The 23,097-nt window shown below is 43.5% G+C and overlaps 1 pseudogene; it reads right to left on the reverse strand.

Moving 5' to 3' along the window:
* Positions 1–5,724: 5,724 nt before the first annotated feature.
* LOC133241705 (pregnancy-associated glycoprotein 1-like) lies at positions 5,725–22,981 on the reverse strand (annotated as a pseudogene).
* Between the last annotated feature and the right edge of the window lie 116 nt (positions 22,982–23,097).

Genomic DNA, 23,097 nt, shown 5'->3' on the forward strand with positions numbered 1-23,097 from the left:
GGTGAGTGATCACACCATCGTGTTTATCTGGGTCATTAATATCTTTTTTTTTTTTTTTTTGCAATTCTTCTATGTATTCTTTCAACCTCTTAGTATATTCTGCTTCTGTTAGGTCTATCCCATGTCTCTCTTTTATTGTGCCCATCTTTGCCTGAAACATGCCCTCCCTATCTCGAATTTTCTTGAAGTGATCTCTGGTCTTCCCCATTCTGTTGTTTTCCTCTATTTCTTTGCACTGATCACTTAGGAAGGCTTTTTAAAAATCTCTTCTTGCTATTCTTTGGAACTCTGCATTAAGATGGGTATGTCTTTCTTTTCTCCTTTGCCTCCTGCTTCTCTTCTTTTGTAAGTTATTTGTAAGGCCTTCTCACACAAACTTTTTGCATTTCTTTTTCTTAAGGATGGTCTTGATATGGTATGTACAGATCAAAAAAAAAAGAAGATCATGATATCCCATTCCATTACTTCATGGCAAATACATGGAGAAACAATGAAAACAGTGACAGGTTTTATTTTTATGGGCTCCAAAATCACTGGAGATAGTGACTGCAGCTATGAAAAAAGAGACACTGATCCTTGGAAGATAAAGTTATGAAAAACCCAAACAGCATACTAAAAACAGAGACATTACTTTACAGCAAAGGTCTGTATAGTCAAATCTATGGTTTTGCTAGAAGAAGTTGTGATGGATGTGAGAGTTGGACCATAAAGAAAGCTGAATAGCAAAGAATTGATGCTTTTAAACTGTGATGTTTTACAAGACTCTTGAGAATCCCTTAGACTGCAAGGAGATCCAACCAGTCCATGCTAAAGGAAATAAGTCCTGAATATTCATTGGAAGGACTGATGCTGAAGCTGAACCTCCAGTACTTTGGCCAACTGAAGAACTGACTCATTAGAAAAGACCCTCTTGCAGGGAAATATTAAAGGCAGAAGGCAAAGGGGAAGATAGAAGATGAAATTGTTGGGTGGCATCACCGATCTGATGAACATGAGTTTGAGCAAGCTCAGGAGTTGGTGATGGACAGGGAAACCTGACAAGCTGCACCCCATGATATAGCAAAGAGTAGAATATGACTGAGAGACTAAACTGAACTGATGTACAGAGGGCATCAGGGAGCAGGCAAAAGTCTTTGGGATCCAGTCAAGCCAATGGCTCTGGTGGGAGTGGTGAAAGATTTAGATGGAAAGGGAGATTTTCCATCTCTCATGGAGGTCCTTGAATCCAAGGCAAGGAGCACAAGATTTTGAATGTGTTACCAAATATTGTTTTCTAAAAAAAACCATAAAAACATTTTTTGCAGGAGTGATAACTTTGACTGAGTCTGTTCTCTAGATTTTACTGAGGGATGTGGAAGGGATCTGTAGTGGGATGAGTCCTCAAAAATTAGGTGACCAGCTGCTGGAGGGCTAGGCTCATGGTAGACATTCTGCACTAGATGGAAAACAAATCCAGAGAAAAAATGTCCCTTCTGGAGTGTACATGCCAATGTATCACATTGTTTCAGCAGATCAATTAAATGGTGTTTGGGGTCAAGCAAGAACTGCATAATGTGTGGTTTGCTTTTGTCAATTTCTGTGGGTCGTTAGATGACTAAAAGTTTGGTTACTTAATTGCATGGTTGGAATTATGCTTGGGAAAGAAAACTAGATTAGGTCCACACATATTTTTACTTTAAACAGCAAGCATAGGACTGTTGGCCACCTTATGTGAAAGTTGACTCATTGGAAAAGACTCTGATGCTGGGAGGGATTGGGGGCAAGAGGAGAAGGTAACGACAGAGGATGAGATGGGTGGATGCCATCACTGACTCGATGGATGTGAGTCTGAGTGAACTCCGGGAGATGGTGATGAACAGGGAGGCCTGGAGTGCTGCGATTCATGGGGTTGCAAAGAGTCAGACATGACTGAGTGACTGAACTGAACCAATAGGAATGTTACTAAGGCAACTATAGGTAATTTAAACATGAGGGGCTATGTGGGGAAAGATTCACTTAACAGGCTGAGATTGAACTATACAGGTTGCCATAGTTGTTGCTATGACAAGTAGCCATAACAGCTACTTGTTGCTACGCTGGAAATGTGAGAAACTTGAAAGAGGCCAAGAGCCTTTATGACTTTCTTTGCAGTATGATTTCAGGGAAGAAGTAGTTGACAAGGAAAGGCTGACTGGTAAGGCTGAGGAAGGGAGTAATCTGAGACAGTAATCATTAGCTCTTTTGTGAGTCCAGAAAACAAAAGCATCGGCTTAGTCAGAGTTCTGGGTCATGGTTCAGAAATAGATGTCATTTGGCTTGAATCAATATTTAGCCTTGGAGATGGCAGCCATAAGCTCTAAACAGATTTCCTTCTCCCCAGGTGGCAGAATAATTCATATTTGTTCCAGACTCAGGAACCCAGAAAGCCCTCTCAGGGCCACTTGCTCTTTGCAGGCACACATGCAATCTAGAAAGTGGAATTATCATCATGGTGCCCATTTTCCAGATGAGAAAACTGAGGTTAAGAGACTTGATCAAGCTCACACAGCTAAGCATGTGAAAAGCCAAGCACAAACCCAGGGTAACAGTCCTCAAATTGTGTGTTTTTGCTCCACGCCCACTGGGAGTGGTGGGTGGTGATCTGGAAGCAATGCATAGGCAGAAGCAAACAATATTCACATTTAAATTGAAGAAAGTAAGGAAAACCACTAGAACATTCAGCTATGACCTAAATCAAAGCCCTTATGATTATATAGTGGATATGAAAAATAGATTCAAGGGATTAGTTCTGGTAGCCTGAAGAACTATGGATGGAGGTTTGCAACATTGTATGGGAGGTAGTCATCAAAACCACCTCAAGAAAAACAAATGTGAGAAGGCAAAGTGGTTGCCTGAGGAGGCCTTATAAATAGCTGAGAACATAGGAGAAGTGAAAGGCAAAGGAGAAAGGGAAATATATAACCAATGGGATGCAGACTTCCAGAGAATATCAAGGAGAGATAAGAAAGCCTTCATAAGTAAATAGTGCAAGAATTAGAGGAAAAGAACAGAATTGTAAAGAGTATAAATCTCTTCAAGAAAAGTGGAGATACCAGAGGAACACTTCATGCAAAGATGGGCACAATAAAGGAGAGAAAAGTCAAAGACCTAACAGAAGCAGATGAGATTAAGAAGAGGTGGCAAGAATGCACATAAGAACTATACAAAACTGGTCATAATGACTGGGATAGGGATGATGCTGGGGTCACTTACATAAAGCCAGATATATTGGAATATGAAATCAAGTGGGCTTTAGGAAGCATAACTACAAGAAAAGCTAGGGAAGGTGAAGGAATTCCAGCTGAGCTGTTTAAAAATCCTAAAGAATGAGGTTGTCAAAGTGTTGCAGTCAATATGTCAGTAAATTTGGAAAGCTCAGCAGTGGCCACAGTGCTGGGAAGGTCAGTTTCAATTCCAGTTCAAACAAAAGGCAATTCCAAAGAATGTTCAACCTATCTTGCCATTGTGCTCATCTCAATTGCTAGCAAGATAATGCTCAAAATCGTTCAAGCTAAGTTTCAACAGTACATGAACTGAGAATTTCCAGATATACAAACTGGTTTGAGGAACCACAGATCAAATTGCCAACATCCATTGGATCATAGAGAAAGCAAGGGAATCCCAGAAAAACATTTCCATCTGCTTCACTGACTATGCTAAAGCCTTTCACTGTGTGGACCACAACAAACAGTGGAAAATTCTTCAGGAAATGGGAGTACCAGATCACCTTACCTTTCTCCTAACAAGTCTGTATGTAGGTCAAAAAGCATCAGTTAGCATCGGACATGGAACATCTGAAAGATTTAAAATGGGGAAAGCAGAATGACAAGGTATACATTGTCACTCTGGTTATTTAACCTATATGTAGGATACATCTTTCAATATGCTGGTCTGGATAAATCCCAAAGTGGAATCAAGATTTCTGGGAGAAGTATCAACATCCACAGATATGAAGATGACACTACCCTAATAAAAGAAAGCAAAAAAAAAAAAAAAAAAGCTAAAGAGCATCTCGATGAGGAGAAGAGATGAAAAAACTAGCTTAAACTCAACATTCAAAAAACTATTCACAAAAAGATACTCAATATTTATGGCATCCAGTCCCACCACTTCATGGCATATAGATGAGTGAGAAGTGGAAACAGTGGCAGATTTTATATTCTTGGGCTCCAAAATCACTATGGGCCTTGACGGCAGCCACAAAATTAAAGCACACTTGCTTCTTGGAAGAAAGAAAGGCTAGGAAAAACCTGTCCAATGTATTAAAAAGCAGAGACTCACTTTGTTACAGAGGTCTGTAGAGTCAAAGCTATGGTTTTTCCAGTAATCAGGTAGAGATGTGATATCTGGACCATAAGAAATGGTGAATGCCAAAGAATTGAGATTTTGAACTGCAGTGTTTGAGAAGATTCTTGAGAGTCCCTTATAAAACAAGATCAAACCAGTCAATCTGAAAGGAAATCAACCTGTGACCCCTGCTTTCTCAGCTAAGGCATCTACTGAGGGCCTCCAGGGGGAAAGAACAGATGCTTTCACTGCAAAAGTGCCTAACCATGGCAGCTTCAAGCAAACAATTTGTAGCCCCACCCATGGAGAAGCTCAGAAATGCTGAAGGCTCTGTGTACCCTGGGTCTCCTGATACATGTGTTGCATTCTCCCCAGCAGCATTGGAGGCCAAGGAATGGGCATTCTGCGCCCTGGAGGAGGGGGTGGCTCAGGTATCCACTGGGGCAAGTACTTACCAAGTAGGCCTTGAAAGGACAGAGCAGGCTTATGTGGCAGGGGCTGGTGACTGGGGTGTGGGAACAAGAGGGAACCAGCTCTGCATGAAGTACCACATCAAAACTCCCCTGGAGGAGAAGCCATTGATAAGATCATCTGAGATGGGATGAAAAGAATCTATTCCATTACCCCTTATAATTCCTCTGAATGAGGAGGTGGTGCAGTTGGTGGGTCACCACAAACCCTTCCATGGCCTAGACTATCTCCCAGTCACTTTCATTGGGGCTGCCTCTCCCCAGCTTCAGTCATGTAGTTCTGGAGGAAATTGACAATCATGTGTGCTGCCTGGTCAGGGCCAATGACCATGTAAAGCCAATCATAGGACCCCATGGCCCTACCAGGATGGCTGATCTAGGACTGTACATGTGATCTGAGGTGGGTCATTCAGAGACCACCCTTGAACTCTGATGTCTTCAATCTTTTCTTTCCTTATTGGAGATGCCTTCAGGATATAAAACCCTAGGGCAGGTATCTTGGACTCCCTCACTAGGTGTAGAAGCCTTAAGGAAGAAAGTTGTCAGGCTAAGACCATCAAAGAAGAGGGAATGAAAGAGTGAAGGTGTGAAATAGAGAACTGATTACTTCTGATTTCTTGGGTCCAGTCACTGAGATGTTTGTATTTGCTCTGAGTCTTGTGTCCTGGATTCCCAGAATCATTTCAGTGAGTCTCCCCTTTCCTTGAAGCCAGTTGGAGGTGGGCTCCTCTCAATTGTGATTCAGACTTTGTTCTAGATCCTTCCTGATCATTGTACACCTCCAAGACACAAACAGAGGTACCTGTTTATTTCAGCACCATTATGAGTGAAACCCTTTGTTCTTTATTGAAAGTAGGGTGTGCAGACCACCAAACACAGTTCACCAGCATCCTGGGAAGGAGTACCCTAAATGAGATTTAGTGTTTGCTCGGAGAGACCTTACTGATTCCTGAGCCACACCAAGCATTTATACTGCCTGTGCCAGGCCAATCCTGTCATTTCCTCGATCAAAGACTGAGAAATACAGCCTCAGAAAGACGTCACCCAGCATCCAGGCCTCTCTAGATGTCCTCACTGTGTTTTCTTTAAAGATGGTATAGCAGTGGCCTCTAGAATCCTGGAGGAGTCAGAGACACACACCAGTCAGCCTGAGCCCTTACCTGTGACTCCCACAAATGTCCAGACCCAGCACAATTCTTGGTTTTATTTCCTTCTTTTGGTAAGTATCAAGGGATTTTCTCCTTAGCAGGGGATATGAGAGTTCATCCACAACCAAAAAGGGCCAAGACATGAAGTTACCATGAGGAAGGGTGTGGGGGAGGGGAGGACTGGGAGTTGGGGTTACAGAGGAATGATAAACAACAAAGTCCTACTGTAGAGCATAAGGAAATACATTAAATATTAAGTCATAAACCACATGAAAAAGAATAAGACAAATAATATATATTTCTATATGTGTATAACTGAGTCACATTGCTGTGCAGCAGAACTTAACGCAACACTGAAGTTTTGCCACACTTCAATAAAATTTTTAGGAAAGAAAAAGAGTGTCCATAGTTCTCCTCTCTCCCTATTTCTTTCCTTCTGACTCCTGCTCCTTGTTTTCTCTGCAGAGAATGCTGGTTCTCCTCCTGCGTCCCCACAATCTGTACTTTATTAAAAAACTTTATTTTGTATTGGAGTATAGCTGATTAACAATATTCTGAGTTTCAGGTGGACAGTAAACGGACTCAACCATATATATCCATGTATCCTGGTCACAAAAATACCCCAACCATCCAGGTTGTAATATAATTAAGCAGAGTTCCCCATTCTACACAGTAACCTGTTGTTGGTTATCCATCCTAATAGAGCAGTGCCCACAACACGTTCTTGAAGACTTAACTTAGGAACTCTGAGAATCCTCCTTTAGCCCACATTCACCCTCTTTGGCCACTCCAGGCTTGGTTGGGTAATGTACTCTGGTTCCCCAAGCCCTCATCACCCCGAGTAAGTACCCAGAGCCCCAGTGCAGAGCACCTTGGAATGCCATTTGCATGGAATCCAGTGCAGTTTCACCTAGAACCAGGCAACCCTCCATATGGCTCAATGAGTTTACAGTTTTAAAATTCCTGATATTCCCTCCCTTCCTCAAAGTCTTCTTTGAGCCCATCAGCCAGCTCTGAACTCCCCTAGGGAGCTGACATGAAGCCTCCACCCTGTGCTGGGGCTGAGCAGTCACTGTGCACCCTTTATACACATTAGCATCCAGCCTCTCCACAGAGGGGTCGGGTAGCCTGACTCACAAAGAGGGCACCTGGCTAGAGTTAGGGGAAGATGCATCTGAGAACTAGGGTGACCATGTAATTTATCATCCAAACCAGGAAAAGTGTGAGTAGGGAAGGGAGACTGTTAATCCCTATGATGGGACAGCACATTGGGACTGTCCTCAGCCATTCTCTTTGTCACATGACTTATTTCAAGGACTGCTAGAGCTGACTTTCCGTGTGCATCCATCTAAGGGTTCAGATTGAATTGAAGCTCTTTGAACACTGAGGACCTGAGTGATCCCCTCTCCTTGTGACTCCCACCATGCCAGCATGGCGTGGTGTCTCCACATTTATTTCAGGATGATCAGTGTCTCAGATGGCTGTTTACTTTCAAGTGGTTCGTCTTGTGGGAGGCTCTGGCCAGCCCCTGCATCTGCAATAGTGTGAGATGGCCTGAAGAGGGCACCCTCTTCCCAGCAGCAGCCCAAGGGTTCCTGCAAGTTCCTATTTGAGAACCACCCCTCAGGGTCTTCCCCTCACCTTGAGGATGTAGGCTTGAGCTGGGACAGGGTATTTGACACCATTGATAGTGGAGATAATAGAGGACAGGGTACTGACTGCAAAACATGAAATGTAGTGCTATTAGAGAGAGGGAGAAAGGTTAGCCCTGGAGATCCTTGTTATGTGTGGAGACTGGGAGTGACCCTGTGGCATGACCCTTCACCTTGGAACCCAGTGGCGTGGCGCCGATGAGCTTCTGGATTTTATTGACCAGTCTTCTTGGGCCAAGGATCAGTGATGTTCCGGTATTCAAAAGGCCTTGCAGCTTCCAGAAAAAGCAATAACCTTTATTTTCATGGAGATGCTGAGAGACAGTGTGACCAAGCAGGCATCAAGGTCTGGGGAGACTCTGAGTCTCCCCAGAGCTGCCCCCTTCCTGACTGTCTCCTAAACAGCCCTTCATCTTTTGCGCTGACTCTTTTCCTTTGCTCCTGACACAGCACCTTCCTTGACACCCTTGAATGCAGTACTTGAATACACCAGGCTCTTTTGCACCTTGACACAAGCTGGTCTTCTTCCTAGAGGAGCCCCCTCCCCTTTGACTAGCAAATTTCTTCTCATCTTCCAGATTCCAGCTTAATTGTCATGGTTTCAGGGAAGTCTTTCTCCCGGTGTTTATCAGTCTCCTTTCTTGACAGTCTCTGTAGACACTTCCTCATGCCTAGCATATACCAAAGTCACAATTCACTATGTGTGTGTCTCATTTCCTGTGCATCTGCCTTCTTAGATGTGAGGGCAAGTTTTATTCTCATTGCCTCCCTAAAGTGCATGGCACACAATGGATGCCCAATGCTTTATCTGTTCAATGAGTGAATGAAGACTGTGAAAATAATGAGTGAGAAACATCCAGAGAGCTATATCTGGTGGGGAACAGATAATGGGTCAGCCACAGAGTGAAGATGGAGATTCACGGGGACAACAGATTCTCATAATTGTGGGAGAGAGGGACTCCTCTGGGAGAAGATGTCTCCCAGCACTGTTTCTACAGCTAGCTCAGACCCTGAGACCCTGGCCAGGAAATACATGACTAGCCCAAAGAAACTCCAAAGGACAGGTTAGCTTTTGTATGAGGGTATCACACAGAATCCTATCAATTATGCCTCTGTCCTCAGGTCACTCCTGGATCCCACCTTCCTGATTCTCTGTTATAGCCCCTGCCCCACTGTGTGCCCACGTACGTGGGGTGTCTTTTTTATTGGTTGCTTTCAAGTCTTAAGACTGCAGCCAACCTCTCTCCACTGCTGGGTAGCTGCTCCCTAAGGAGAGCAGTTTTCCCCATTTGCTCAGGACTTACCCTATTTTTAAACTGACATTTATCTTTATTGAGAACTTCCTTGATCTTGGGTAGCCCTGGACAGTTGGTCATCTTATAACTCTGTTCAGGCTGTTGTAATCCTCCCTGATCCTCTGTTTACCACACTGTAGAGTCCTCTCACCATGCTCCACGCCTCACAGGGCAGTGGGTGCAGCCATCTCTCAGCTGTACAGACCTCTCCAGACCCTTTTAGGACCCTGGTCAGAGCCCTGCTCAGAAGGCCTGGGGATTATGAAACCATGGGTTGTTTGCATATCTATGTGTTTATGTGTTTGTTTGTATATGTGTTTGTATGTGTCTCTAATTGTGCTTTTGTGTCTCTGACTAGCTATACATGTTTATATGTGTCTCTTTATATGTGTCTGCTTGTGTGTTTTCATGTTTGTGTGTGTCTATCTGTGTCGTTGTGGGTGGTGTGTATGTCTATGTAACTATGTGTCTGAGAATCCATTTGTGTGTGTCTGCCTGTGTCTGTGTACAGATGTGGAGCGTCACTTGGGCTGACCCTCAGAGGGAGAGGCTTACCAGTCCAGGTGTACACGCCAGTCTCCTGCTTGGATCAATGGTACTCAGTTGAGCGCTCCCTGGTAGTAGGCTTTGTCCACCCTACCAAACATCACCACACTGCCCTTCCCCTGCATCTGTAGAGAGAAAAGAGGGGGAGATCTTTGGAGGACAGTAACAACAACACTGAGAGCTTGTGTTTGCGCTTGTCTACCCATCAAGGCCCTAATAAGGTCTCCATTTACAGATGCAAAAATCGAGGCTGGGAGCGATTGAGATCCAGACTGAGGTCAGTAACTAGCTAATGAGTGGCACAGAGGAGGTTAGAAGCTGAGTCACGTGGCTGGGCTCCACCCACTATGTCTTCTGAAGAGGCCCAGGACCTCCTGCTACCTGTGTGCTTAGAAACCCTCAGACAACAGGATGTTGAAGAGTTTTTGCTTTCCCCTTGTCCAGCTTGTCATTTTTCAGGAAAATAAAGCCTGGGAGTTCTAAGGATGTGGGTTCAGGTCACCCAGAGTTGGCTCCGCTGGCCTGTGACCTCTACTGTCCAAAGGGCCCCACACTCAGAAGAGACCCCACCTCAGCTCTCCCTGTCTTAAAATGACTAATATTTCTTGAACAAGGGATCCCACATTTTGTTTGTGTCCCACACTTATTTTTAACTGGCTCCTGCATATTGAGTAGCTGGTCCTGGATTCGCAGTGGAATGCTAATGAGAAAGGAAAGACATCCACCATCCGTCTCTTTCCTTCTTTATCAAATTCATAAACAAATCATATTGCTTTTTCCTTCAACTTGCTTCCTGTTGCTTTCCATTAATCTTCCTTCTCACTCACCCCTCTAGACTAAGTTACTGGTCTTGAGCCCAGGAGCAGGGATGTGTTCCAATAAAACATTATTTATAAAAACCAGAGGTGAGGCAAGGGAGGGCTCTAGTTATCCTGGGTTAGTTTATCTCTCAGAATACTTCTTTATCAAGTGTTCTATAATTTTCGTGCAACTGAAAGCATCTTACAGCTAATTTGGAGAAAGGGATTGTCCATCTCAGACTTATTTGCTCAAGTAGAATGTAAAAACAGGCTCAGAAATGGCACCTTGATTCTTCAGGTTGTCAAAGATGGGGATGGTCCAATGAAGGATATGTTGGGGTAGTTCAAGCCCAAGAAGCCATCAAAAGGTATACCCTCAAACCCGTATTCCGCCATGCTTAGACCAAACGGCTGGTCAGTACTTAAAATGTCCCCAATCTGTGGGAGAAAAGAGTGTTCCCACTTATAGATACATGAAGTGGGGCTAGAACTGGGCTGGGGTGCATTGCCATTAGATCCTCAAAGAAGAATTGAGCCTGGGCTGTGTCTTAGGTGGACCTCAGACAGTTAGACCAAGCTGGGAGGGGAATTTGGGTTCCATTTGTGAGAGGCTGTGAATTTTAAAACATCTGCCCCTCTGAAAAACACCACCTGAGTGAGGTAAATTGGCCTTGTGTCCAGGTGGGGCAACCAAGAGTCAGGCCAGGACCCACTGGTGCCACCTTGTGGACAACATGATTGAGAGCAAGATAGCCTTCTCTTTGGCATTACCTAATGACAAGAATCAGAGAAGGCAATGGCACTCCACTCCAGGACTCTTGCCTGGAGAGTCCCATGGGCGGAGGAGCCTGGTGGGCTGCAGGCCATGGGGTCGCTAAGAGTTGGACACGACTGAGCGACTTCACTTTCACTTTTCACTTTCATGCATTGGAGAAGGAAATGGCAACCCACTCCAGTATCCTTGCCTGGAGAATCCCAGGGATGGAGGAGCCTGGTGGGCTGCAGTCCATGGGGTCCCTAAGAGTCAGACATGGCTGAGCGACTTCACTTTCATGCATTGGAGAAGGAAATGTAAACCCACTCCAGTGTTCTTGCCTGGAGAATCCCAGGGATGGACTGCATTCTCTGTAAGATACTGTGGATTCTGCAACTGTCCAAGAAGACAGAAGCAGAAAACACAATCTTGCTTGCAGGGTTCTATGAAATTACTGCCGGCGAAATTCATTTTTGGTGATATGTATGCATTTCTGTGAGTATGTATGAAAGAGAAAGAGAGGGGAACTACTCAAGTACTTTGGAGTGGCAGGCCATAGGTTTTATTAGACTCTCAAAGGTCCCCTAGAGTGAGAACTCATTTATCAGGCCCCCTGATATCTCTGGCTTCCAGTTTCCCACTCTGAATACTTGATGCCCTTGACTGCCCCCAGGGTGCCCAGATCAGTTTTATCCTGTCCCAAACACCCCACAGCAACTGCAGTCCTGAAACGCCAGCCCAGCTCCATTACTTACCACATGTGTGACCTCAGCAAGGCCCTTGCTGTCTGTATCTCACTTTCCTCATATGTCTCATGAGCTAATCACACCCCCTGATGTGTGGGGTTGTTGCAGGATTAAACCAGCTATCACCTGAAAGTGCATGGAACAGTCTGTGAAAATAAAAGTGGGTACTTTTATCCCCTCTTCTGGCTCCCAGCAAAATGGACCTTGAAGTGCTCATGGGCAGAGGACCTGCAAGTCCACACCTGAAGCCACTCTCTGGGTTAGCTAATTTGTTTGCTCCTGTGTCACCATAGGCACTTCCTCCCCAGAGACATGATCCTGTGGATAAGATGGCCAATATCTATGGGAGTTAGGATAGGAAGGGTCCTGGCAGGTGGTCCTGCATCTGTTTTGCCAGAAGTGGTCACTCCATAGCCAGTCCTGACTCAGCATATGTTACACTGTTACCCAGACTGTGTCATGAGCAACAATTCCTTTCATTGTCCCAGATCCATAGGCTATGCTGAAGGTCTTATTGGTAAACCGGAATGTGGAAGACTGAAGATGTCTGAACCTGACGTGTGTAGCTGCAGACACAAGATATGAGTGTTATCAGGTGCCAAGGATGGAAACAGGGTGGCAGGGCAAGTGAAGGATGGTCTGGGTAGGGGTGTCTGTACTCACAACAGGCTGGACTGGGGCAAAAGATGGAGGGAACCTACAAGTCAGATGAGCCTGTGTCAAAGATAACCTGGAATTCCTGAGGGGTGTTCCAATGGTGATGTTACCAACTTAGAATATCTACAGGGAGAAGGAGTGGGTTAGTGCAGAACTGGCTGCCCTCTATTCCCGCACTGATGCCTCCCTCTGGGTGTCACATATATCTTGAGATCACTTTCTAACCACTGTGCAGCTCCCAGCCTTTGATCACAGAGGTGCTTGCATTTGATTTTTTTTTTTCCTGTGCTACAATGTATGCAGGATATTGATTCTATGACCAGGTGTTGAAGTGGTATCTCCTGTATGGGAAGCCCAGAGGCATAACCACCAGGCCTCCAGGACTGCTGGACACCCAGGGAAGTCCTGGTGCCTTCATTTGAGAAATTCTGTAGTCTCTTCAAACCCAGCTTTAGCATCCCCTTCTCCAGGAGGTCCTTCTTGATCAACCCCATCCACTACCTCCAAACTCAGATCACATCCAATCAACACCACATATGTGACCTTTTCATTTGAAATGTATTTACTCTTTGCCTATCATTCAGGCTGGCATGGGCATTCTTGAAGACAAAATAACCCATTTTCTAATCTAAAAACTGTAAGCACTGTGTTAGATTTTTATGGCCTTACATGGAATACAGGTTCAGTAACTTTTTACTGCTGTGGTTCTTGCATCTGTGGAAACTGAATTCCTCTGCCTGGGGATTCACAATTGCTTTGCAATTAGTTCTACCCTTTGATCAGGGATGGTTCACTCTTCATCTGTAACTGACTGACTCCGTTAGTTCAGAAGGATCTGCTGCTGCTGCTGTTAAGTCGCTTCAGTCATGTCCAATTCTGTGCAACCCCATAGACAGGAGCCTACAGGCTCCCCCATCCCTGGGATTCTCCAGGCAAGAACACTGGAGTGGGTTGTAATTTCCTTCTCCAATTCAGGAAAGTGAAAAGTGAAATTGAAGTCGCTCAGTCATGTCCTACTCTTAGTGACCCCATGGGCTGCAGCCTACCAGGCTCCTCCATCCTTGGGTTTTTCCAGGCAAGAGGACTGAAGTGGGTTGCCATTGCCTTCTCCGCAGAAGGACAATCTCCATCTAACTAATGACACATCTTTGACACAGAAATGGACATTTACCTGCCACTTGGTAATTTCTGGCCCAGTCACCAAGACCAAGAGTTGAGGATGATAGTGCCTTCTCCTATGTGTGGGGCCTCTTTTACCCAAGGTTTCTGCCTCCTGCAGGAGCCTGAGCCCCAGCATCCCTCCTGTCACCTCCAGATGAGCCCCAGTGCTAAAGTAGAGCACCAGGGGGCGCTGTGGAGTACCATTCTCCCAAAACCTCACATCCATGATGTTGCTCATGAGGTGAATATTTATATTTGAGCCACGAGAAGAAATCTAGGACAGTCTGTAAGCGTGTTCCATAAGGAAATTGTTCAGCATGTTTTTTTTTTTTCACTGAGGGTTTTTCTCATGGTCTTCACTTTTGTTAGAGGTATTCTTTCGTTGAGCATTTGACAAAGAAAACAAAGAAGAAGCTACAATTAGCTGTCTGTGTTAAGGTGTAACTGTCATTGTAATGTCACTGTGTATTTTCCAATAATTTTTATGAGTCACTTTATTATCAGAATTTTATGCATATACTATGGCAAAGACATAGGTTTGAATAAAGATTCTGTTCTGTAATGTTGCGTAAGCCATATGACCCTGGGGGGTCTCAGTCTCCCCTCAGTAAAATGGTGGGATGTAATGATTCAAACCCTCCAAATAGGATATCTTGGGCATAAGTGAAGTGACGGATATAAGGTACCTGATAAATAGGAAGTCTCAACAATGGCAGCCACTAGCATTGCTGTTGCCATCCCACTGTATCCTTCTCATAGAAGCTCAGGGAAAGAGGTAGAAGTGGGATTCCTATCCTCTTTTACAAGGGGGCAATTTGAAATGCAAGAGGTTTGTGAATTGGCTGTGGTCACACTGCTTGTCAGATATAAAACAGTGTATAAATAGCTCTCCCAATTTTTCTCCAAGTTGAAAGAGAATAGAGAGTTGAAAAAAGAATCCAGGAGATAGGGAACAAGTTAAGGAAATGTAGAGGCTTGAGAAGGAAGGATGAGTCAAATGAAAAATTAAAAGAAAACAGCACAGAGAGAAGTACACTCAGAGCCCTCCAAGAGATGGAGAGATAAACGACAGTGATACAGAGATGCAGACATAGACATATACACACTGAAGTAGAGAGGGAACAAAGAGAACATGCTAAATAAAATGTAGAAAAGTGCTATTCCACAGGACAACACCTACGTCTGCATTGACTGTGCACTAAACAATTGCAAGGAGTTCCAATTTCAATAGGTCATGACATGACTGGACCCCAAGAGTTGTGCAGCTATGCAAATCTACACCAAGTCCCTTGGGACCCAAATTTCCTATAGCAATGTACTTATCAATAAGTATGTGTAGAACTTTAACATTGTCAGGGAAATATTCTATTGCCTTCTAAAATTGATGAATAGAATAATCAGATGAAAAGAGAAATCACAGAAAGGAAGATGATGTGGCTTACAGTCTCCATAATTACATGACTCTTCAATCTGAGAAGGCAACCAGCCCAAGGAGCACAAGCCACTTAATGCTTCTTTCTTGGCTCCAAGTACTCAGGGAAGTTCAGGTTCTTAGCATGTAGTGGTGACCAGGAGCCTCTAGTTATATATGCTCTGACATGCCCTAGTTTAGCCCTTTAGGCCAATAATAGGTCTGAAAAAAACACAAAGGTCTTGATAATATCTTTACCTTCATTAGTGTCCTTGGTGAGTGTACTCTGAAGCTTCACAGAATACAGAGAATTGAACTGTAATCTCTTCCTTGAAGCTTGGTTGGAAAATCAAACTGATCTGCATGGACATCTAAGAAGATGGAGAACCTTGCATACTTGGAGAAAAAGACTTCTAAGAAACATCATGAAAATGGATACTAAGGGCCATGCTTGACATTCTTGGTTTCATGCCATCTTCCTAGCCACTTCATGAGATATGCATTGTTGTCTTCATTGGAGAGGAGTTTTCTAGGAGGATAAGTTGTCAAATGGCAATGTGAAGACTTCAGGGACAGCCCAGGGACATAGAACAGGCTTTAGTTAGTGGGTCTAATGGCAGACATCAGGGGCACTTATGATGCCAGGCTGCATCAAAGATTTAGGGCAGAGTAGTACTTCAATAGCATGGTTTAAGTATTGGAAGAAATGTCATATGCATCCATAAGATATTGTATATCATCCAAAAACAAACAAGGAAGAAGTGTGTTCTGGGTTCTGGGTTAAAGGCTACAAATTCAAAGTTAATCAAGACAAAAGTAATCTTTCTCTTAAGATAGCTAGCAGTCTAGTTCTCACAAACTCATGGCCCCAGGAGGCAAGAGAAATGATACTAGGACTAGGTTGCCATGTTGGACCCTGGGCAGCACAGGCCTTACCACTGGGAGCAGCCTTTCCTACTCTTCAACCATGTGTGAAAGCAGGCCAGTTGGCCATGTTTTCAAGAGAAGTCAGAAGTTTGGATATTTATGTACAATCTACTGATTTTAATGTTAACAACTAATTTCCCCCCACCAAAAAAAAAAAAAAAAAAACACCAAAAAACAAAAACAGTGGAAATGAAATATCCACAGCAATGTGCTGGAATCAGCCTTCAGTCTCTGCAGGTTTTTATTTCTTGCCTAGAGTTGGGAGTGCAGTGGGGACAGAGAGGAATTTAATTCATGTTGGTTGGTTTACAAAGAGATTGGATGCATACTGAACATTTGTGTCTCCTTTTTATTTAAAAAGAAATATCACCAGGGACATACAAACCAATGAATTTAACTTTTGAAGATAAATGGATATATTTCTGATATAATTTCCTCCTAGGGTCTATGCCGTGAAAAATTTTGTCTGCCAAACCAAACATACAAAAAAAAAAAAAAAAAAAAATTGTGAAATGTCTTCCCAATCAAAGAAGACAAAACAACTGTGGCAGCCAAGTAAAGACAATCATGTTTAATGACTCATCCAGGACTCCCAGGGCCTATTCCTGCATGAGATCTATCAATGACTGTCCCTTGAATACAACAGGAGCCTCTCCTAATCACCAGATATATGTAGATGTGGCATTGTGTCTTAACACTCATTTTTGCACATTGTTTAAATTCAATTTTGGTGGTTAAATACAAACAGGGGGAATAACACGTCACTGACAAATGACACACATATATGCCCTTTGAACTATGGTGTTGGAGAAGACTCTTGAGAGTCCCTTGGACTGCAAGGAGACCAAACCAGTCCATCCTAAAAAAAAAAAAAAAAAAAAAATTAGTCCTGAATATTCACTGGAAAACCTGATGCTGAAGTTGAAGCTCCAATTATTTGCCCACCTGATGGGAAGAACTGACCCATTGGAAAAGACCCTGATATTAGGAAAGATTGAAGGCAGGGAGAGAAGGGGAAGACAGGATGAGATGGTTGGAAGGCATCACCAAGTCGATGGACATGAGCTTGAGTAAGCTCCAGGAGTTGGTGATGGATAGGGAAGCCTGGCATGCTGCAGTCCATAGTGTTGCAAAGAGACTGACACGACTGAAGGACTGAACTGAACTGAACAAACTGAGAACAAAGGCTGATAAATCGAATTGCATCAAGTTGGTGACTAGCTGCCCATAACAACACATTATTTAAGTGGCTTTAAAATTCAGAATTATGACTATATTCAGAGTGGAATATCTTCTAAGGAAAAACAAAAACACTGCCCATCCAAAACAAAACCAAAGAAAATAAAAAGAAATACAGGAAATAAATCTGAAACTATATTCAACAACTTATTGTTCCTCATATTGCTTCGGTTATTATGACAGAATCATAAATATGTTAACAGGTAAAAGCAAGACAATAATTAAAACTAATGTTCTGAAGTAAGCCTTTCAGTGGCTAGAAAAAGAGGTTTACTCATAATATAAAGAACTTTAATTAAAACCATGCTGTCTTAAATCTCAAACTGAAAGCATAAATTTGTATCAACTATTATATTCCTTTTTATTTTATTTTTCAAGGAAAATGTGTCCTTCCTACTCTGACCAATGTAAAGCCTACAAGCAATGACAACTTGATAACAGTGACTATTCTGAGGTCTAACATGTAACTTCTAAATACATTTCCCATCAAACGATGCATGGATGCTTAGAGATGGCTGATTTCAGGACTGGGTAAAGAAATTTGTTTACTCTTTTTTGAAGAGTAAACAAAAATTTGTTTGCTCTTTTTGTTTCTATTAAGCATAGGTTATGTAACTACAAACAGTTCCAGGAAAACAAGCTAGACTGTCCCTTTTGGGGGTGATGAGAGAGTAATGGAGATAAGCTATAGTACAGAGGAAGCTTCACTCACTGGCCTGCAGCTCACCTCCTGTTGTGGAGGTCTGTTTCCTAATAGACTAAGGACTGGTACTGTTCCTGATCTACTGTTCTGGTATTGTGGACTCCTGCTCTAAACCCAGTAGTGGGACATTCTGTAAGACAGACAACCCTGCTTCCACCCAGTTTCTGAACAAATAAATGGCATTAAAATTGGGAGAGGAACAGTTATTTCATCTTAAAAGTGAACAACAAAGTGCAACATATGACTACATTCTTTCAATAAACTGTGAAAAGACATCTGCTTTTTGAGATCTGGGAAATTTGTACATGAACTGGATATTAAATGTTCATTTTATTGGGAACAAAAGAGCATTTTTTTCATATCCTATCATTTTACCACAAATACTCATTATGTACATTTTGTGAAATGTTCATCTTTTTCCTAAAATACTTCAGAAAAATGAATAAGGAGTAAAAGAGATAATGAAATGAGGGTTTGTCTTGAACTAAAAACAGATAGCTGCTATGCTATACATATTACTAAGGATTGAATTGTGCCCATCCTTGAATCCCAATGTGATGGTATTAGGAAGTAGGGCCTTTGTGAGGTAATTAGGTTGACATGGGGTTTTGATGGTGGCCCCTCATGATAGGATTAGCCTCTCCATCTTTATATCTCTTATTGTCCCTCTTCTTCCTTCCCTTCAACCAGCACATATGAGAACATAGCATGAAGAGAAAGACTGATGCAAGTCAAGAATGTCTTCACTGGGAACTCAATTGGCCATCATCTTGATGTTACATAGTCTCCAGTCTATGACAACCTGGGGGACTAAGAGGTTAGTTTTGTAGTTATTGATGCTGAATGATGAAATATAGGGTTCATGACACTCTTCTTTTTTATATTTGTTATGTTTGAAATTGTTTTGCAGTAAGAAGTTTACCGGAGAAGGTGATGGCACCCCACTCCAGTACTCTTGCCTGGAAAATCCCATGGACGGAGGAGCCTGGTAGGCTGCAGTCCATGGGGTCAGGAACAGTCGGACATGACTGAGCAACTTCACTTTCACTTTTCACTTTCATGCATTGGAGAAGGAAATGGCAACCCACTCCAGTGTTCTTGCCTGGAGAATCCCAGGGACGGGAGAGCCTGTTGGGCTGCCATTTATGGGGTTGCACAGAGTTGGACACGACTGAAGTGACTTAGCAGCAGGAGCTGCAGCAAGAAGTTTACAGCAAGTCCATTTTGAAGTTTCTGTCTTAGTGATACCCTGAGGAGCCCAAGATAGCAGATTCAGGCAGATCCCCAATGAATGAGTGGTTGGAGGACCACATGCTCCTTACTCCAAATCATCTCTTGTCATCTGAAAACTGTCCCCACACCTGACACCCTTAACATCCCCTCCCCGACATCTGCATCTCCTTATTCTGATAAGCTGAGTCATCTAGCTGTAGATGTTGATGATTCAGGACAGGGTCTGGAAGCAGAAAGAATGCAGACATTTTTAGCAAGAATGAACTGGGCAGACCCATCTTGGTTTTCCCTTCTTTAGTGGGATCTGCAGGTGAGGGATTGGGCCTCGGTAGGGAGGGTGCCACAAATGGGACTGTATAGATATCTGAAAGTGAAGGAAGGAGGAATTCAGTAACCAGGAGGTGGGCAGCTTGCACAGGACCCAGGAGGGGTGGAAGAAGCACTGGGAAAAGATTAGTGCTTACCTGAGGGCCAGACCTTCTTGAGTCTTTTGGTTAAAATTCTATGTCACGTCCTTTCTGCTGTAATTCTTGCTTCAGATGTGGAGGGGAGAGAGCTGTACTCACTCCTAATGAGTCACAGGGAGAGGAACAGCCTCCCCCAGAGGCCCTTTGATTCCACTCTAACTGTGGGTATCATCCCAAGCCAGAGAGCAAATGGCAGATCATCCAGATATGACCTACTTTAAATAGTATTTAAAATATAACAATATTTGTCTAAGAGTCCTGGCAAATCTAGTTTGCAGAGATTTTTTGGAGAGATGATTCATCAGGCTAATTGGGGTTTCTGCTGAGGAATCTACAAGCTTCCCCACTGGTAACTTCTGACTTATAACTACCTGATCTTATCCCACAAAACCTAAATGATGGTAAGTTCCAGTGGGCAAATCCTCTAAGGTCCTTGGTATCAGAGCAGCTATGTGCCAAGTGGTCTACCACTCCCAGTCCTGAGCCCAGGACCCATGAACATCACCAGACAGTTACAGCCCCCTGCCCACCAGAGGCAGCCTCAGCATCCTCAGCAACACCCACCTCTGAGCCACTTGTCCACTGATTGGCACTGAGACTCAGTCTGAAACAAATGTTCTGGAGCAAGTCCAGTCTCCCTCATCCAAGAGATGGGAAACTGAACCCTGGGGTGTATGACTCACCTTAAGGCTGAAGGTAAGTTAGTGAAGACTTGGGACCCAGGAACTTTGGTTCCCGGGCTTGGAGACTTCCAGGAAGGGAAAGATGAGAGAAATCTCAATTGCATCCACTCCTGGGTAGCTCTCAGATGTCTGCAAGCACCAGAGGGGAAGTTTTTTCCCGTAGCCCCTCAAGTCTGGTTCTGATTTTATCAGCAGACCTGCCTCCATGTAGGAACAGGAAAGCAATATTCAGGGCTGCTTCTTCTGGGTGCCAGGCACAGTGGGAGAGCCCCAGGTGTAGTGACCCTAGAAGGCAGTCATGCACGTGGTGACTGACTCACTCCCACCTCAGATCCCCAGAGCTCCCACTCCTCCTTCACACAAGACAGACCCTTGGCTGACTGGGTAACATGAACCTGCATTCACAACAAGAAACATTCTCTTCTCAGTCTTCTTGAAACTTAGATAAGTGCCTGATGTTTCTTCAGGGAACCCCTGGCAGAGTGAGCTTGGGGTCTGGGACTAGCTTGAATGAAGTGGATGTATTCCCACTTTGATGCTCCAAATAGACCTTGGAGATTCAAAGGCCTTGAGAGAATTACAATCACCCTTATATTTTGCAGGGACTTTGCTTTTATGAATCTGGTTGGAGAGAAAGGACAGAAACACAGGATGAGGCTGTACATCTCTGGGTCCCAGCTGACTGTGAGTTGAGTTCCAGCCATCAGGCTTGACAGTCAGGTACTGATGTTATTCACTAGCCAACTTTGAAGAAGCAAAGGAAGAAATAGCTTTTGGGCAGAGAGCAGTGTGGTCAAAGGTCCGTTGGAATCACATGGGGCAAGATGAAAAAAGAATGATTTCTTTTTTATTTGCTCTCAGTTCCTTGGCATTTCTACTCTTGAGAACAAGTACATGGAGATAGTCAGAGGCATTGATGGTGCCCCTGGCAGGTGATGTCCCTGGTGATAACCAGTTTGTGAACACATCCCTCATGATAGCCCCAGGTTATCCCTTCTTGGGAAGGCTGACATGCCTCATTGATGCTTCACAACTGAAGCATGGGATCAGGTCATGATGGTTGACAGGTATGCCAAGTTCCAAGCATGGAAGGAAGGTTGTCAGTGGAAGGGTAGCCATTTATTAAACTTGGTTACCTTGGTCCTTAGCAGGGTCCACTTCCCACATCTAGAATGTTTTTATCCCAGCTTTTTGCATGGCTGGGTCCTTCTCAACATTTAGCATAATCTCAAATTATTCTCTCTCAACCTTGCTTTCCCTGGCCACTGCACTCTCACAAGCACAGAGCTTCATCCAAATAGTGCCTAGACACATCCCTCCATCAAAACAATAATTACAGTTACCAAAGTGAAAAGGAGGGAGAGGGATAAATTGAGAGCTTGAGATTAATATATGTATACTACTTTATTTAATAGATAATCAACAAAGACCTACTGTACAGCACAACAATTCTGCTCAATAGTCTGGAATATCCTGTATGGAAAAGAATCTAAGAAAGAATGGATGCATATGTATGTATAAAATAATTTATTTCCCATACAACTAATATTAATACAATGCTGTAAATCAACTACTTTCCTATATAAATTAAAACCTGAATTAAAAAAAAAAGCTTACATGTAGAGATCCATGGAGTTCTTTATACTCACAGGATTTCAGATATGATACTGGAGATGGCAGAGTCGGTGCAGAAATCTAGACATTATCTGAGGTTGTATTTTCCTGAGCTTTGGTGTCTATTCATTCTAGTGTCTTTGTCTTTGGAGGATCTAATACAAGGGCTTGGAGACACCAGCTGGGTGTTAGTTGAAGGATGAGAGGGAGGCATTAGTGGGAGAGTGAAATGCCAGCTCCCTAGCCTTAGGTTTAAGCACGTTTGAGGCACAACTTATATCCCAAGTTCCCTGTGAAAACAGGCTGTAGGTTCCCTCTCCATGACTTGCATGAAATCAGACCCAGACTGGTTTCATCGTTTTTCATGTCCTGCTTCCCCTGAGACCTCACTGGTTTCTCTGGGAGAATTTTTTTGTTGTTGTTGTTAGCAGCACTAGGTCTTCATTGCTACTCAAGACTTCTCTATTTGCAGTGAGCAGGGGCTACTCTGTAATTGCAGTGCACTGGCTTTTCAATCCTATGCTTCTCTTGATGTAGATCATAGGCTCTAGGGCACTCAGGCTCAGTAGTTGTGGCCCACCGGCTTAGTTGCCCTGGGGCATTTACAATCTTCCCTAACCAGGTCTCAAACACATATCTTATGCACTGGATCAAAAGGGACAGCACTCTGGAAGGAATTTTAAATAAATCACTTTTACATGAAACTTGGCACCATGGTCTATTTATTAGGAGATTAATAGAGGATTGTCCCTGCTTCAAGCAACCTCCTGAGATCAGGACTGAGGTTCCCCTCCCAAGGGTTTCTACAGGATCTTGAAGCTCTCCTGCCATGTGGCTTTGTTCTTGATTCAGTTTCTGAATCCCACACTACACCACAGCTTCCAGAGGGCAGGGCTGTCACTTGACTCACTTATAAGTATACGTCAGTAGATATTGTCTCATTCAGACTCTAATGTCAAGACAAGGCTAACACAAAGATCAGTTATTCTGTTATGAGTGTTAGGTTACAGGTTCAATGACTGTAATCAATCCCTAAATAACATTACCTTAAATACAATACAATTTCAATTCTCTTTCATATAATGTTAGTGCAGGTCTCTCCACAGAGATGAGGGCCCACTTCTTTCTTGTCACATTTTCCACCTGTGCTACTTACCTCTGGTCTAACATGGCTGCTCCAGCTCCTGTCATTACATCTGCATTCCAGCTAGTGGGACAGAAATTAATATGAAAGTGACATATCACCTCTACTCAAATTCCACTGGCCAAAGTATCTTCCATGTTCA

Source organism: Bos javanicus, chromosome 29, assembly GCF_032452875.1.
Source record: "Bos javanicus breed banteng chromosome 29, ARS-OSU_banteng_1.0, whole genome shotgun sequence".
NCBI lineage: Eukaryota > Metazoa > Chordata > Mammalia > Artiodactyla > Bovidae > Bos > Bos javanicus.